Source organism: Lithobates pipiens, unplaced genomic scaffold, assembly GCF_037356315.1.
Source record: "Lithobates pipiens isolate NorthernLeopardFrog02 unplaced genomic scaffold, aLitPip1_a1.2 Scaffold_8, whole genome shotgun sequence".
NCBI lineage: Eukaryota > Metazoa > Chordata > Amphibia > Anura > Ranidae > Lithobates > Lithobates pipiens.
This window is the reverse complement of record NW_027507903.1, coordinates 561274492-561293435: the sequence shown is the minus strand read 5'-3', so window position 1 is coordinate 561293435 and position 18944 is coordinate 561274492. Positions and strand designations below refer to the sequence as shown.

Below are 18944 nucleotides of genomic sequence, written 5' to 3'. Positions count from 1 at the left end.
AATTGCCCCCAAATCCCCCACCTAGCACAAATCTTCTTCCCCCACCCCCCTCCCAACACAAATCTCCCTAAATCACCACTGTTAGCACCTTCTCCAAATTTCCTCTCCTAGAAGAATGCTTGCCCCCTGCAGTCCCCCAAATTCCCCCTCCTAACACAAATCCCCTCTCCCTCAATGTTATTGTGGTGCCCCCCCACCTCACATGATACTACAGTGCCCAGGGCAGCCTCCCCCTGCCCACCCCTTGTCCCAGGCCTTCACCTTATACCGACAGAGCATCAAACAGTTATCATCAGCAGGGGCAGCCCGCCAATTAAGGGCACATGGGCGCCGCCCCTTCTCTCCAGCTACCCCCTATATGCATAATGGATAGATTCATGCATTGCATGAATCTATCCATGGCTGTCGCTGCCACCCCATATTCAGGCGTTCGGACCCTTTTCCGATCCCGGGTGACTGAATTACAGCAGTGGGGGTATTTTTAAGCACATGATTAGAGCCATAGGCTCTAAAAGGCTTTAAAAAAGTTGGAATTAGAGCGCAAAGCATTGCGCTCGAAGTCCACCTGGATGTGTTAGAAAAGCAAATGACTATTTGCATTTCTAACACTGAACCGCCTCTCCGCCAATCAGGAAGCGCGGGCCTGTTACCCATTTCCCAAGTGGCTGAAAGGTCAGGTGCTCCCATTGGACGCCTAGGAGGAGGGGTGGAGATACATGGCAGAAGCCGCCGTGTCATCAGAATGGAAGAGGAAAAGAAGAAAAGATTGATTGCACAGTTGGATCCAAAAGATGCTGTAAAAATGTCTTTATTGTCATGAGTCAGAGAAAACGGCAATGATAATCAGTTGACGCGTTTCACACGAAAAGAACCATGCCCGTTCACAAATGGAAGAGGACACGGAGCCTGCCACAGCCTGTACCCTGCTATCTGCTGCAGCCTGTATCCCTGCAACCTCCAGATACCCCCCCAAACAAAAACCACCAGCCGCCACTGATCGCCAGTAGACAGGTGCTAGTTACAGTAAGGAAGCTGCTGATGCAGTCAAACTTCCCTATCTGTTCCTTGTGCATGGCATCTGCAATGTCACATGGCCAAGCACAAAAGATGCCACCAGGAGATTCCCCAGTTATCTTGCAGTTGTCCTCTGCGTTTAAGATGATCCAGAGAAGGCAATCAAAGTGGGGCCAGTAAAGTGGCAGGGCACAGTCAGCGGTGTGTCCAAAATGTGGCCCCTGACTCTCCCAATACGTCACTGCATTCACCATATTATGTAACGTGTAGAAAAGTTTTTTTTTGCAAGCTGTAGTGTAGGTAAATTTGGCCTGGATTGAATCTGGATCAGGGCTGAGTCAGAAGCAGCACCTCTGGCAACTCCCCCTGCTCTCCGGAACCTTGGAGATGTTTCCAGAAGTAGAGTGTGGAGTCTAGGAGGAGCTGCTTGAAGTATTGAGGAGGGCCCCAGCCAATCCGTAGCAAGTGGGCTGGCAGGGGGCGGGCAGCTCTCAAATACTCTGGGGTCAAGTCAGCAGTGTTAGTTGGGAGCAAGATGGAGATGGAGTGCTGAGGAGGCTGTCAGCGGCCATTGAGGTCACACCCTAGTCTGGGGGGGGGGGGGTGACCTTGGTAATGGCGCTGGGACCAGCGACCACAGGAGGAAGTGCAGCAAATATGTTAGTTCTGTCACTCTACATCCTACAAGTATAGGGGCTGCGAGTCCCTACTTGTAATGGGCCAGTGCTACAGATTTTTACATAGTGACACCACTGGTGATTCTGCAAGCAAGTGAAGTGCTGGAGGAAGGAAATGAGCTGTATATAGGACTGTATATACTAGGAGTTGTCCCTGAAGATGTTTCAAAGACAAGTGGGCATCCCGAAACACCCCTACCCCCATCCAAGTTTTATTCCCCCAATAAAACAAAAAAAACTAAGTGCTGGACTGTTTCCTGACTCAAATGGGCCTGTGGAAATTCGGTTTGCCTGGCTGTGCAGGGTGGGGGATTGCAGTTCATCAGCGGCTCTTACGTGGGGTGCGCTACAGGGGGAATTTCAAATCCCCGGACCACTGGGCCAGCTGCAGGAGGTAAATACAGTGATGACTGGGGAGTGGGGAGGGTACATGATGTTAATTCATTTTTTTATGTTTTCCTTAAAGAGGGATTTCACTGGAAAAAATATATTAAAAGCCAACAGCTATAAATACTACAGCTACTGACTTTTAATAAATGGACACTCACCTGTCCCAGGGTCCAGAGATGTCAGCAGCTGAGGCAGATCGATCGCCCGGCTCTCGGCTGCTGCCGCCGCCTTTCTGGGTGAGGGAATCAGGAAGTGAAGCATTGCGGCTTCACTTCCCGGTTCCCTACTGCACATGCGCGAGTCGCGCAGCGCAATAGGAATGGTCTACGCTGTCTCTGGGACCCGTGTGTGCCCCAGCAGACAGCGCGCCAGGACAGGAAGAGGCATAGACTCCCGTGGGAGTATATGCCCGGAAGTGGGTGTAAATACCTGTCTTAGACAGGTATCTGCACCCCCCCCCCCCTGAAAGGTGCCAACTGTGGCACCGGAGGGGGGGGAGGATTCCGATGAGCGTAAGTTCCACTTTAGGGTGGAACCCCGCTTTTAGGTGAATCAACTCTAAAAAGGAACTTCACTTGCCTTTATTTGTTTTTTCCCCCCAGTCCTCTCTTTCCTTGTCACAAAAAAACATAGTGCTGCCTATCAGTGCCATCTATCAGTGCCCATCAGAGCCACCCATCGGTGCCCACCAGTGCACATCAGTGATGCCTATAAGTGCCCATCAGTGCAGCCATTCAGTTTCCATCAGTGTTGTCTATCAGTGCCCATCAGTGCCATCTATGAGTGCCCATCAGTGATGCCTATAAGTGACCATCAGTGCCACCTATAAGTGACCATCAGTGCAGCCTTTCAGTGTCATCTATGAGTGCCCATCAGTGCTGCCTATCGGTACCACCTATCAGTGCCACCTATCAATGCCCATCAGTACTGCCCATCAGTGTCGCCTATCAGTGCCCATCAGTGCTGCATATTAGTGCCACTTCATTAGTGCCTATCAGTGAAGGAGAAAACTTACTTATTTACAACATTTTATAAACAGAAACAAAGAAAAACTTTTTTTTCCAAAAATGTTGGTATTTTTTTATTTGTTTAGCAAAAAATAAAAACCCCAGTGGTGATCAAATACTACCAAAAGAAAGCTCTATTTGTGGGAACAAATTGCCAAAAAAATTGTTTGTGGACAGTGCAATTGTTATTTAAAATGCAACAGCGCTGAAAGCTGAAAATTGGCCTGGGCAGGAAGGGGGGGGGGGGGAAGTGCCTGGTATGGAAGTGGTTAAATATATATCACTCCTAGGTAAGTGCTGCAAAAATGTGCAAGTAAAAAACACCTCCACCACAGTGAATCCCTTTTGGGCAAACTCTCACCTCACTGTATTGACCACAAGACAAAGGTCAATATGTACTCAAACACTAAACGGAGGGACTCCTTTCCTGCAAGGATACTCAGTGCCTCAGGTGGGAGGACAGATAGAAGATACAAGTTACAAGACAATGAGAACCTATATAGTGCTATACACACACTGGCCACATTATTGGTACACCTGTTCAATTGTTTGGTAACACAAATTGCTAATCAGCCAATCACATGCCAGAAACTCAATGCATTTAGGCATCTAGATGTGGTGAAGACGACTTGCTGAAGTTTAAACTGAGTATCAGAATGGGGAAGAATGGGGATTTAAGTGACTTTGAATGTGGTATGGTTGTTGCTGCCAGGTGGCCCGGTCTGAGTATTTCAAAAACTGCTGATCTACTGGGATTTTCACGTGGGGGGTATTTACTTGGCACAGTTTGGGCCCCTTAGTACCAATTGAGCATCATTTAAATGCCACGGCCTACCTGAATATTGTTGCTGACCATGTCCATCCCTTTATGACTACAGTGTACCATCTTCTGATGGCTCTTTCCAGCAGGATAATGCACCATGTCACAAAGCTCAAATCATCTCATTACTGGTTTCTTGAACATGACAATGAGGTCACTGTACTCCAATGGCCTCTACAGTCACCAGATCTCATCCAATAGAACACCTTTGGGATATGGTGGAACGGGAGATTCCCATCATTTATGTGCGCCTGACAAATCTGAAGCAACTGTGTGATGCCATCATGTCAAAATGGACCAAAATCTCTAAGAAATGTTTCCAGCACCTTGTTGAATCTCTACAATGAAGAATTAAGGCAGTTCTGAAGGCAAAAGGAGGACCAACCCGGTACTAGCAAGGTTTACCTAATAAAGTGGCCGGTGAGTGTATATTACAAGTTGTATTGGACTACCACATTCACAATTCAATGGACTTTTATTGTTCATGAGTCATTGATTGTTTTTTACTGATTATTTGATGATTGCTGAAAACGCATACAACATCAGTTCACAGATAAACTATTGGTGATAGCGCAGCATTCATCTATTATTTATACACTGCCCACATCAGCATGTTTCTGCAGCAGGTACAGCCGAGGAATTTACATTCAGCTGCAGACATTTCTCCTGTACAGATCAATGACAGGCTGACACTGTCCACAGCTGTTCCCAAGTAATCAAGGAACAACTATACTGTATCTCACAAAAGTCAGTACACCCCTCACATTTCTGTAAATATTTTATTACATCTTTTCATGTGACAACACTGAAGAAATGACACTTTGCTACAATGTAAAGTAGTGAGTGTACAGCTTGTATAACAGTGACAATTTGCTGTCCCCTCAAAATAACTCAACACACAGCCATTAATGTCTAAACCGCTGGCAACAAAAGTGAGTACACCCCTAAGTGAAAATGTCCAAGTTGGGCCTGTTAGCCATTTTCCCTCCCAGGTGTCCTGTGACTCCTTAGTGTTACAAGTTCTCAGGTGTGAATGGGGAGCAGGTGTGTTAAATTTGGTGTTATCACTCTCACTCTCTAATACTGGTCACTGGAAGTTCAACATGGCACCTTGTGGCAAAGAACTCTCTCAGGATCTGAAAAAAAGAATTGTTGCTCTACATAAAGATGGCCTAGGCTATAACAAGATTGGCAAGACCCTGAAACTGAGCTGCAGCTCGGTGGTTTAACAGGACAGGTTCCACTCAGAACAGGCCTCGCCATGGTCCACCAAAGAAGTTGAGTGCACATGCTCAGTGTCATATCCATCGGTTGTCTTTGGGAAATAGATGTATGAGTGCTGCCAGCATTGCTGAAGAGGTTGAAGGGGCGATGGGTCAGCCTGTCAGTGCTCAGACCATACGGCGCACACTGCGTCAAATTGGTCTGCATGGCTGTCATCCCAGAAGGAAGCCTCTTTTAAAGATGATGCACAAGAAAGCCACAAACAGTTTTCTGTAGATAAGCAGACTAAGGACATGGATTACTGGAACCATGTCCTGTGGTCTGATGAGACCAAGATAAACTTATTAGGTTCAGATGGTGTCAAGTGTGTGTGGCGGCAACCAGGTGAGGAGTACAAAGACAAGTGTGTCTTGCCTACAGTCAAGCATGGTGGTGGAGTGTCATGGTCTGGGGCTGCATGAGTGCTGCCGACACTGGGGAGCTACAGTTCATTGAGGGAACCATGAATGCCAACATGTACGGTGACATACTGAAGCAGAGCATGATCCTCTCCCTTCAGAGACTGGGCCGCAGGGCAGTATTTCAACATGATAAAGACCCCAAACACACCTCCGAGATGACCACTGCCTTGCTAAAGAAGCTGAGGGTAAAGGAGATGGACTGGCCAAGCATGTCTCCAGACCTAAACCCTATTGAGCATCTGTGGGGTATCCTTAAACGGAAGGTGGAGGAGCGCAAGGTCTCCAACATCCACCAACTCTATGATGTCATCATGGAGGAGTGGAAGAGGACTCCAGTGGCAACCTGTGAAGCTCTTGTGAACTCCATGCCCAAGAGGGTTAAGGCGGTGCTGGAAAGTAATGGTGGCCACACAAAATATTGACACTTTGGGCCCAATTTGGACATTTTCTCTTAGGGTTGTACTCATTTTTGTTGCCAGCGGTTTAGACATTAATGGCTGTGTGTTGAGTTATTTTGAGGGGACAGCAAATTTACCGTTATACAAGCTGTACACTCACTAATTTACATTGTAGCAAAGTGTCATTTCTTCAGTGTTGTCACAAGAAAACATAGAATAAAATATTTACAAAAATGTGAGGGGTGTACTCACTTTTGTGACATACTGTATGTGGCTAGATACAGATGATCAGCTATGTAAGTAGACTGTTTGTGTCCAGGAAAACTCATCTGTCCCTAAGTCCCTAAGTTCACACCACTGCACTGCAATGCAAATCACATGTGACACATGTCTGTGTGAGGCTATTTCAGTCATACAGATAGTATGCCTGAATTTGCATCTCATTCGGACCAAACTTGCACAGAACCCTTTTATTTGGGGGTGTAATTAACTTTCTATTGACACTCCCAGAATAGTGCAGTGTGAGCTGCTTGGCGAGTCAAGTGCGATGCGGGAACCTGCAGTGGATTTGCAAGGTTCCCGCATGGCACTAGTGTAAAATGAGCCTAACTACAGGTAATCGCTCTATATGCAACTACATGCAGACAGCTGCAGAGCCTCTCAGCCTGTCACGGATTGGTACTGCAGGTAAATTTTAACACCTGGCTGTACCTGCCTCGCTGCCTCACTGCCTCGCTGCCTCGCTGCCTCGCTGCCTCACTAAGTACCTGCAGCTAGAGAGGTCATTTGGGGCTTGCTTTAGGGCTCATATAGATATGTGATAGGAAGAAATTGGATTGGTTTTAGAGACGTTTGGCAGGCGGTGAGGAGGCAATATGTTGCCTTCGCACCACCTGTTTCAACCCCCTAAATGCCACATTTGTGGCTCCATAACCATGAATGGGTCACATTTGGCAGTAATGCCCAATGATAACAACAGGAGGTTGTGCCATCGCTGTGAAGTAGAGATGGGCAAAACACTCCCAGGTCAGTTTGCCCCAGAACTCTCGAACATCGCAAAAGTTCGGACCCAAACCATAAACCCCATTGAAGTCTATGGGACCCGAATGTGAAAAATCAAAAGTCCCCATTTTGAAGGATTATATTCAAGTTATTGGCCATAAAAAGGGTATGGGGGCCCGGGTACTGCCCCAGGGGACATGTATCAATGCAAAAAAAACTTTGAAAAATCTGTTTTTTAAAGCTGGGTTCACACTTATGCGAATTGGATGCCGATTTTCTCTGCATCCAATTTGCATAGCAGGAGATTGTGATCGGCTCTCTATGGAGCCGGTTCGCACATCTCCGCAGAGGCTCCGGTGCAAATTGCACAGGACTCCTGTGCGTCTTTTGGTCCATTTCAGGTCCGAATTCAGCCCAAAATCCAGACCTGAAACGTTGAATGGAGATACAGCAGAATCCGATGCGTGTTCCAGTGTGAACCCAGAGTAAAGGGGCAGTGATTTTAATGATGCGCAAAGTGAAACAATAAAAATGAAAAATTCCTTTAAAGATAGTGCCTGGGGGGTCCCCCTAGTCTGCATGTAAAGTGGTGCATCTGTATAGAACATGCTGCAACAAAACTGAAATTTATAAAGAAAATAAAAACATTTAAATAGATTTTCCCTGCAAGAACAAAGTAGTATTTAGAGGTACTTCAAAATGTGTTGAATACTGGAATGATTTGGCTTTCTCGTATAAAAACCACCTACAAACATTTTCCATCCGGCTCTTTCAATTTTCTTGTCACTGTAGTCAAAAAAACCATTGATTTGACCCCACTAATGATTAGAAAATTGAATAAATATTCTTAAAATAGAACATTTTGAACAAAATATTACTAGCACATGGCCAGTTTATGCAGCAAAGCTTATGCCAGAATAGGGGATGGCCGCGGCGGCCATGGATAGATTCACGTTATGCATGAATCTATCCATTATTCATATAGGGGGTGGCGAGGATAGAGGGGAGGGCGCCCCTAATGGACGGGCTGCCACTGGTCCATACTGTCACCAGCTCTTCTATCTTCCATCTTCTTCCAGATTCAATGTCTTCAGAGCATTAGAAGAATGAGAGTACCACAGCTAGATTCAGTCCAGTAAGAATTTATATTAACAAAATACCAACGCATTTCAGGGCTCAAAACTCCTCCTTCATCAGGGTTTGTGTGCTGGCAATAGAGTCAGGGTTGTACATGACAACAACTGTAAACTGATATCATGAGATCTGAGTTGCCAGCTGACAGCCAGCTGGGGTTCGGAGTCTTCAGCCTCTCTACACCTGGTACAGATCTATGCCAAGATTATACACTGGGCCTCGTATGCGCTGCTCAGTGTATGCAAATAAATGCTGACAGTTAGAGAGAAGCAGTTATGATGTAAAAAATGATAGAGTTTCTTCATTCTGTTTTTTTTTTTTTTAAAGATGACGTGACTTCTGCTTTAAGCCATACACTGGCCATTCACCAAACCTTGCGTTGTAGGAGGTAGGGAAGTGTGCTTGTGCCCAAAGCTCATATATTTCACGTTAGGTAGACAGCTCTGTAACAGTAGAAGCATGCATCATTATATGGTGTAGGTTGTATACCGCCAATGTGACTTTGCTGCCTATAATCACAAATTTACCAGCATGCTGGGAAATTTTACAATAACCCCCTGTAACCTGTTCATATATTTTGGTTTGTGTTATTTTTATGCGTTCTTTAAAAATATCCAGTATGTATGAATAAGATATGTATGTGGACTTTGTGGGCCATTGCCTAGAGAAGCGGGATTAGAGGCGGCCAAAGCCTCAAAATATACAGATTTTTTTTCACTCTTCTCTTCATCTCTGGGCGTTTGTGGTTAGGGTAAGTTCACCTTTTTACAAAAAAATAAAATTTCAAATATTCTGGACCCTGCTCTACATAGCAGCCATGGTGGCCCATGCTGTCGGTGGACCGTACACTGTACACCACAATATACAACCCCCAGAATTAATATCCATCATAATGCTTACAATGGTAAGTGTTCGTTGATCAGCGCAACCATGTGACCATGCTGATCAATGAAAAGTGCTTCTTTCTTCTGAGACACCTTATTGAAGGAAGGCTCCTTAGATATGCTTCTCATTGGTCATCAGATTTATGTTGCTGTGTTGACCAATGAGTACATTAACCATTTCCCGACCTGCGAGCGCCGATGTACGTCGGCAGAATGGCACGGACAGAAAAATGGGCATACCTGTACCTTTAAATTTGCCGCCGCGCCATCGCGTGCGTGTCAGTCGGGACTCGATCGCCGTGGGGATACCCGCGATTGTCTCGCGGAGAGGTAGAACGGGGAGATGCTAATGTAAACAAGCTTCTCCCCGTTCTGCCTAGTGACAGTGTCGCTGATCTCTGCTCCCTGTCATCAGGAGCAGAGATCAGTGACGTGTCACACACAGCCACGCCCCCCACAGTTAGAAACATGCTCCAGGACACACTTAACCCCTCTTCGCCCCCTAGTGGTAACCCCATTCGCTGCCAGTGTCATTTACACAAGAATCAATGCATTTGTATAGCACTGATTGCTGTATAAATGTCATGATCCCCAAAATGTGTCAAAAATGGCTGATGTGTCCGCCATAATGTCGCAAGTCACAATAAAAATCGCTGATCGCCAGCATTACCAGTAAAAAAAAATAATTATTAATAAAAATGCCATAAAACTATCCCCTATTTTGTAAACACTATAACTTTTGCGCAAACCAATCAATAAAAGCTTATTGCGATTTTTTTTTTTTTTACCAAAAATATTTCGAAGAATACGTATCGGCCTAAACTGAGGAAAAATTTTTTTTTTATATATTTTTGGGGGATATTTATTATAGCAAAATGTAAAAAATAATTTGTTTTTTTCAAAATTGTCGCTCTTTTTTTGTTTATAGCGCAAAAAATAAGCTCTGATTTGTGGGAAAAAAAGGACATCAATTTTGTTTAGGAGCCACATCGCATGGCCATTGTCAGTTAAAGCGACGTAGTGCCGAATCGCAAAAAGTGCTCTGGTCTTTGGCCAGCAAAATGGTCCAGGGCGTTAAGTGGTTAAGGAGGAACTATACCCACAGATTTGAAAAGTTTACAAAAACAGTTACAACCTGGCATGCAAGGGATGCCAACTGTCACATTGGTTGTGCTCTCAACCAAACTGTCAAATTATCAAATAGCTGGTGTCATAACTGATCACATTTGCAGCCCCATGGCAGTTAAAGTGGAAGTAAACCCATCAATTTAATAGTTTCAAAAACAGTTACAATTCCTGGCATGACGGAAATGCTAGCTGTTGTGCTCTCAACCAAACTGTTAAACCATCCAATGATTGGAGTCATAATGAATCACATGTGCAGCATCATGGTAATTGAAAATTAAACAAAGGCCAAGATGTCAGCTTCCTTGGCTGAAAACAATAGGAGGGTTTAGTTCCGCTTTAAGATATATACTCACACTGGGGCTGTGTGCTATGATGTACAGTGTAAAGACCGCTACGCCAGCAGCACAGGGCATCATGGCCACTATATGCAGCGCGGTCCAGAGGGATGGCCAGGATACTTGGAAATTGGAGCAGAGCTCCAGCTAAAAGGGGAAGCTCTGCTTATTTGCCTCCTCCCCCACCCTGAAAATGTGCAAAATGTGGCAGCGGGGGGGGGGGGGGGCAAACAAGCAGAGCTTCCTTTTTTCCAGCTGACTTCGCCACTGCAAACTTGGCCCTTTCCCGCCACCAGGCTTCGCACATGCACAGTAGGGGACTGGCTGGCTTCCCTTAGTCGAGATGGCGGCGGCAGCCCCCGAGGGCCGATTTAAAAGAAAACGAATCACTGATTGGCTGCTCTGGGTAGCAGCACTCTGCTTCAGGCATTATTCCAAACAAAGCATTGGGAACTCTAAAGCGAAACGCGTTTGATGGAGCTTGACACATGACGTTACGCTGCCACATTGTAAGCCCCGGTGACGGCGTTAGATGTGAGTGCTAGCGCCTCTTTTTATATGTCGATATGCTGTTTTATGACACTTCTGTTTTATCTGCTTACATCCGCTGTACAATAAATACTACACTATATGCCACCTTTTTATTCATGGTCCATGGTAGGGGTAGGCAACCTGGGGCCCACCGGCTGTTGTGGAACTACATTTCCCATGAGGCATTGCAAGGCCAGCAGTTACAATTACTCCCAAAGGCATGATAGTCTACAACAGCTGGAGGGCCCCAGGTTGCCTACCCCTGGTCTATGGCGTGTTATGGATTTTTAACTGGAGTGTTGCCCCCTGGAGGATTTTAAAGGAGATTAAAGATGTTCTGTACTGATACCTGTACCTGCGCTCCCATCCACACAAGCTCTGTTGCTGCACAGTCACCTGGCAGCATTTACGGCAGTGAGCGCGCATTGCAGGTGGATGGAGGCTGGTGATTGGTGGTTACAGTTTCTCTCGCGAAGTAGCACTATACACACATGGATGTTGTATTATTTATAGATTTATAGAAATATTACACTCTATGGTCTACTTTCCTTTCTAACAGACTTCCAGTTAACAATCTCTTGAAGTGCTGCCTGTTTCCAGAGGAGATCGCAAGTTTAAAGTGTTGAGACAAACCATTTACCACTGACAGGGGTGCTTACAATGATCAGCTTTTATTTATTCATGTAAAACCTTTACCCCCCCCCCAAAAAAAATAATCTAGCGTGGAGCGCTAGTACAGGAGGTGTGTTACAGGTCAGATGACCAGGTGAAAAAGCCTAAAAAAAGAAAACTAATGCAGCCACCACATCTAATGACTGGTAAGCTGCAATATATTACTAGAAGGGGGAGAAGTTGGGAGGGGATTATCGCGTTGCAATGCAATATATTAAATTTATGGTTTTGGGTTTATTAAGACCTTAACTACTTAACAACCAGCCGCTGCAGTCATACTGCGACAGGTTGGCTCTCCTGCGCGAATAACCGTCATTGTACGTCGGGTGCGTACACGGCGATCTGTGGCTGTGCATGCGTGCCCATTCGCTTGCAGGGGGACCAATCAGCGGGCTCGGCAGACTTGATGTCCACCTGCCACCCACGATTGCGGAGAGGCAGAGCAGTGATCTGCTAGTGTAAACAAACAGATCCCCGTTCTGTCATGGGAGTAGAGTGAGATTGTCTGTTCCTAGTAATTAGCAACAGCGATCTCTCTGTACTCCCTGTCAGTCCCCTTCCCCCACAGTTAGAATCACTCCCTAGGGAACATTTAACCCCTTGATCGCCCCCTAGTGTTAACCCCTTCCCTGCCAGTGTCATGTATACAGTAATCAGTGCATTTTTATAGTTCTGATCACTGTATAAATATCACTGGTCCCAAAAAAAGTGTCAAAAGTGTCAGATTTGTCCGCCGCAATGTTGCAGTCCCGCTAAAAATTGCAGATCACCGCCATTACTAGTCAAAAAATATAAAATGCCATAAATGTATCCCCTATTTTTTAGACAGAATACATTTTGCGCAAACCAGTCAATATACGCTATTTGGGATCTTTTTTTTTACCACAAATATGCAGAAGAATGCATATTGGCCTAAACTGAGGGTAGACATTTTTTTTTTTTTTGGATATTTATTATAGCAAAAAGTAAAAAATATAGTTTTTTTTTTAAATTGTCGCTCTTTTTTTGTTTATAGCGCAAAAAATAAAAACCGCAGAGGTGATCAAATACCACCAAAAGAAAGCTCTATTTGTGGGGAAAAAAAGGGACATGAATTTGGTTTGGGTACAGCATCGCACGACCGTGCATTTGTCAGTTAAAGTGATGCAGTGCCGTATCGCAAAAAAAAAAAAGGGCTTGGTCAGGAAGGGGTAAATGCTTCTGGGGCTGAAGTGGTTAAATAAAACTTAATACAGAGAAATTGGTTGTAAAATATACAAGCACATCACACGCATCTTTGTATCAACGTACAATATGAATTTAATCAACTCTCCCCAGAAATGGCAGCCAGAGTCACAAGCGTCCACCAGAAGCTCTTTCCATTCAGATTTGGGGTAGTTAGCATTTGAAAAGGAGCGCCCTTCCCCCCTCCCCAATGGCAGCACAATGCACTGGGACAGAGGTCCTCCAGACAAGCACTTCTATCACACATTAGAAGAACACATCCTGCCTTGTATCCTCACCCATATCCCCCCAGCAACCAATCAGCAGTCCTCCTCGCTTGTTCTGACAGCTAGAAAACGATGATTTATGGGTTTGCGCACTTTGCGCTCTTCTCCTGCTCGGTTGGCGAACCCTCGTTGGGGGTTTAATAAAGCTGGGCAATGAGGTATGCCAAGATCGGTAACCCATATCCAACCAGATCACGCCTTTCCAGAACAAGTGGTGCAAGGGATGAGCCCCTGCTGGTGTTCAGCGCCCGATCTTCCAAAGGGGGTGGGGGGGGAGCCCGATTTTGGGCTTGGGGGCAGCGGACCCTCATACTTTCCCCCACATTACATCTTTTGTTGGTCTGGAGCAGCCGAGAACGCTGATTGGCTGCATTTGGTTATGGTACAAAAGACCGCTGCAAAGCTTCCTACAGAAATACGCCAAACGCGCCGCTATTATCCTCTAGAATTACTAAGGCAAGGCCAGGATGTGCGAGGACATCCTGGGAATTCAAGCACAGAGCCATAGACATAATGCAGGATAATATTACAGGTAGATGAGACAATGGTAAACCTCGGCACTCACCTCCTCGTAGCTCTTCACTCCCTGTGTCCCTCCTCTCTCCTCGCACACAGACAAGTGTCAGGGGAAGAAGAGGAGATGGATGGGGACAGGGTACCAGGGAGGAGGAAGCCACCAATAGGAGGAGAGAACACAGAGCATTTGGAAACTAGCTCTCCCCCCCCTCCTCCTCCTCCTCCTCCTCCTCCCCCTCCTCCTCGCTCCCCAGGCTAAGGGGTGATGTGAATATTCATACCCTCCCAGGGGAAGATTAACGCTTTCTATTATCCGTCACAAGTAGACGGCAGAGCAGATCAATAGAACTCCCCCCAACTACACAACAATACACTGTGCACTCATTGAGAGGACCAGCAGCAGCCGGAGCTGCCTCCCTGGCACACTGTGTACAGCACAGAGAGGGGGCTTATTTCACCACCCACAGGGGCCCGTGTATGAAGACTGGGGCAGTGTCTTCCGAGTTCATAGCGACCGGTTGCATGGCAGGTGTCGGATTGGTAGGACTGGTTACCAAGTTCAAGCTGAGCCCTAGACAGTGCTGTAATCCCTAAAACCACTTGAAGACCAGGCTTTTTCTGGCACTTTTTGTTACCGGGCACTTAAACCCCCCTCCTGCCCAGACCAATTTTTAGCTTTCGTCGCTGCCACTCTTTGAATGACAATTGCGCAGTCATGCTACACTGTACTCAAATTACATTTTTATAATTTTTTTCACACAAATGGAGTTTTCTTTTGGTGGTATTTAATCACCACTTGGGTTTTTATTTTTTGCTAAACATACAAAAAAAAAAGACAATACTTTTTGAAAAACAAAAACAAAAAAATGTTTCATAGTTTGTTATACAATTTTGCAAACGGGTAATTTTTCTCCTTCATTGATATTCGCTGATGAGGCTGCACTGATGGGCTGCATTAATAGGCACAGAGAAGGCGACACTGATGGGCACTGATAACATGGCACTAACAGGCCCTGATGAGTGGTACTAATGGGTGGTACTGGTAGGTGGTACTGATGGACACTGGTAGGTGGCAATGATGGGCGCTGGTAGGTGGTACTGATAGGCAGCACTGGTGATGAGGCACTGATTGGTGACATTTATGGGTGGCACTGTGAGCACTGATAGGTGGCACCATGAGCACTGATAGGTGACACTGTGGGCACTGATAGGTGACACTGTGGGCACTGATAGGTGGCGCTGGTGGCACTGGTAGGTGGCACTGTTGTGCACTGGTAGGTGGCACTGGTGTGCACAGAAGTCTCTGCAGAGGCTCTCCACGCTCAGGACTGATGTCCCTCTCACAGCCGCCGGTGCTACCAGCGTGAGGAGAAAAAATAGCTGATTACCGGCTCTGTTTACATCACATGATCATCTGTCATTGGCTGACAGCTGACCACGTGGAAAGGGGTTGGGATCGACCCCTAACTTCGATCTGTGATCAGCCGAGTCTCATAGATTCGCTGATCACAGGGCGCGCAGGGCGCTCAAGCACAGGAGGACGTCTATGGATGCCCTCCCAGCAAGGTAGGTCCACGCGGCAGCCGCCTTTCAGGCTATAGCATGGACGGGAAGAGGTTAAGGCTGGGTTTACATATGTGCGGCCGCGGGTTGGTGCCCAGGGGTCCGAAGCGTGTCTGTTCACTGGTTCAAGTGCTACTCGGGTCCGAATTTTTTCCTGATTTTGCACCTGAACCAGACCCAAACACACACAGGACCCTTTTGCAATCCGCATTGCGGCTGCCCGGGACTTGTGTGATTCGGCTCCATTGAGAGCCGGTCACATTCGCCTCTCATGCGAATTGAATGGGGGGGAACCCCCATCCAATTTGCACATATGTGAACCCGGCCTAAATCAGTATTTTTACTAGAAAATGACTTCTAACCCCCAAACAGTATACATTTTTTACCAGAGACCCTAGGAAATAAAATGGTGATCGTTGCAATTTGGTATTTGTGCAGCGGTTTTTCAAACGCCTTTTTTTTTGTTGTTGTTGAAAAGATTAACAAAAAAAGACAAAATGCAATATATACAACAGTTTTTTTGTCAAATGTGAACAATGATGTTATGCTGTGTATATAGATACCTAACATGTCACGCTTTGAAATTATACACGCTCATGGAACGTCGGCAAACTACGGTACTTAAAAATCTCCATAGGCGGCGCTTTAAATGCCCTTATAGGTTACCTGTTTACAGTTACAGAGGAGATCTAGCACTAGAATTATTTCTCTCGCTCTAATGTTCAGGGTGTTGCATCACATGTGTGGTGCAAAAACCATTTACATATGTGTGCACGACTTACGTATACGCTTGCTTCTGCGCGCGAGCAGGGAGAGATGGGGCGCTTTACTTTTTTTTTTATTTATTTTGTTTAAATTTTTTACAGTCCCTTTAATTTTATTTTTTTTGATCAATTTTATTCCTATTACAATGAATTTAAACATCCCTTGTAATAGAAATAAGGATGACAGGTCCCCCCTTATGGACAGACATGGGGTTTGAAGAGGTTTTACCTTTGAAAAGCAAAAGTAAAAAAAAAAAAAAATCGGGTTTAGGTGGCTTTAAATGTTTTTTTATAAATACAAGCATTGTAAGCACCTGAATTTGACCCAGTATCAGCCTCTTGAAATTTCTGTACAGCATGACTGAAATGTAAGAGAAAGAAGCAGCACAAGGAGCCCATCAGTTCATGTGTTGACAAGAAGCAAGCTGATAGAAGGAGAAAGCAGAGAGATGGGCTCACCACTGTGCTGCTTCTCCTTTCACTACTCAGTCAAAGGCTTTCGTGGGTTGAGGACAACCTAGGTTCAGAGCAAGTGAGTTAAAACGGTAGTAAACCCGCAATTTTTTATTTATTTTTTTAAACCTGCAAAGCAAAAGGCATAATGAGCTAGTATGCACCGCATACTAGCTCATTATGAAATACTTACCTTAGAACGAGGCCCCGACATCTGGCCCGATCCACGCCGAGGGAGCTGACATGCTCCCTCGGTGTTTCCTCCGGGTATCGCGGCTCCGGCGCTGTGAGTGGCCGGAGCCGCGATATCGTCACTCCCGCGCATGCGCGCGGGAGATTTAAGTCCGGCCGGTCGGCCGCTGCCGGATTTTCACGGCGAGAACCCCCTTGTTCGCATGCGCCGCTGCAGTCAGCGGCGCATACCGAGGGGAATATCTCCTAAACCGTACAGGTTTAGGAGATATTTTTTTTACCTACAGGTAAGCCTTATTATAGGCTTTCCTGTAGGTAAAAGTTAAAAAATTCAGCATACAACCACTTTAAAGCGGGAGTCCACCGGGACTCCGCGTTTTTTTTTTTTTTTTAAAGCCAGCAGCTACAAATACTGCAGCTGCTGACTTTTAAAATAGTGACACTTACCTGTCCAGCGCGCCCGCGATGTCGGCACCCGAAGCCGATCTCTAGGTCGTCTGTCGGGTCCTGCCGCCGCCATCTTGGGTATGGGAATCAGGAAATGGAGCCTTTCGGCTTCATTTCCCGGTTCCCTACTGCGCATGCGCGAATCGCGCTGCGCAATAAGGACGCTCCCCGCTGCCTCTGGGATCTGTGTGTTTCCCAGCAGGCAGCGGGGCACTTGCGGGAAGGGGCGGGCACTTGCGGAAAGGGGCGCCCCTTTCCGCAGAGGGCTATCCCGGAAGTGGGTGCAGTTACCTGGATTATCCAGGTAACTGCACCCCCCCCCCCCCCTGAAAGGTGCCGATTGTGGCACCGGAGGGTTCCGATGAGCGGAAGGTCCACTTTAGGGTGGACCTCCGCTTTAAATTATGCTGGCCATCAGACTGAGGACATCTAGCAACAGAAAGAAGTACTGCAGGGAAAATTTTTGGATTGAAGGTGAATATTGCTATTTTGTCAATTAATGGGCTATTAAGTTTTATCTTGTTATTTTTGTTTGGAGATCTTCTGTGCTAGAACTTATTGGTTGTCATAGGCAGAGGAAGCACACTGTATTGCTCAATAAGCTACTTAGTACAAGAACTGTGCTGAAAATTGGACTGTACATGGAAGGACAACTGACTTTGACTTGATTTTAGTAAGATTATTAGTTATCAATAGAAGGGTGGCCAGAATGGGGAAGGAGGTCCTGATTTCCCTACATAGATCTTTGGTTATCAATAGAGGGGTCACTAACAGGAAGAAGGAGGTCCTGATTCCCCTATATAGATCTTTAGTTATCTTATCATCACTATAAGAGTTACCAGCAGGAGGAAGGAGGTCCTGATTTCCCTATAATAGTGCTTTAGTTAGACCTCATTTAGAATACTGTGTCCAGTTCTGGAGATCTCACTTACAGAAAGATATTGAGTCCAGAGACGGGTAACAAAAATGATGAAAGGGATAAAACATACCAATAGAGACGGCTGGAAATTAATGGAAAGGGTAGACATGGTTGAATCCTTTAAATACATAGAAGGTGTGCATGGGGCTCAGGAGGGCAGTATTTTCAATATGTAGCTGAGATCAAGAACACGGGAGAATGACCTAAAACTATCAGGAGGAAAGTTCACAACTAATCTTAGAAAGAAGGGGCGGACTGACCATTTGGCTACTCGGGCACTGCCCGAGGGCCCCGGGCCACTAGGGGGCCCCATCAAGGTTGCCAGCCTCAGTAAAACCAGGGACAGTATGTAAAAATCTATGTTTTTTTACATCTATCTCTGAAATGTCCCTTACCGACATCCTTTTGGTCTAAAAATCCTGAGATTATAGCTGCCCCACCTCTGCAGTACCTTCTCAGCTAACATGTATGTGTATATTGTGTGGTTGTATACTGTGTGTGTGTATACTGTGTGGCCCCATAATCTCCTATTGCCCGGGGGCCCCATGAATTGTCAGTCCGCCCCTGTTAGAAAGTATTACTCTACAGAAAAAGAGAAAATATCACTTTACAGAAAGAGTAGTGGATGCATGGAATAGACTTTCAGTAGAGGTACTGCGTCGGTCAATAGTAAGTGTGTGGGCAGGGCGCACCCAAGATAGCGTAATGGTACACCAAGGCTAAGGGAGGTGGCACAATTATTATTTGGATATGTAGAGATAACAAATGACACGTGGACAGCAGTAGCAAATGTTGCTCACATTACAGTTCCAGACAATGTGGCAATGGAACCTTAATATCACAGGCAACCTGGATACAATAGTTCTTAACAATGTTGGTGGTACTTTAACAGTCTCTGCACTTTGATAGGCTTACGTTACAAG

At 45.9% G+C, this 18944-nt stretch overlaps 1 protein-coding gene across 1 annotated transcript in view; it reads right to left on the bottom strand.

Moving 5' to 3' along the window:
- PRR36 (proline rich 36) overlaps positions 1 to 13875 on the bottom strand; it is a 44196-nt gene extending 30321 nt beyond the window's left edge. The window contains exon 1 of the mRNA XM_077470065.1: positions 13733 to 13875. The gene's annotated coding sequence lies outside the window, so the exon portion shown is untranslated. The remainder of the gene's footprint in view (positions 1 to 13732) is intronic.
- Between the last annotated feature and the right edge of the window lie 5069 nt (positions 13876 to 18944).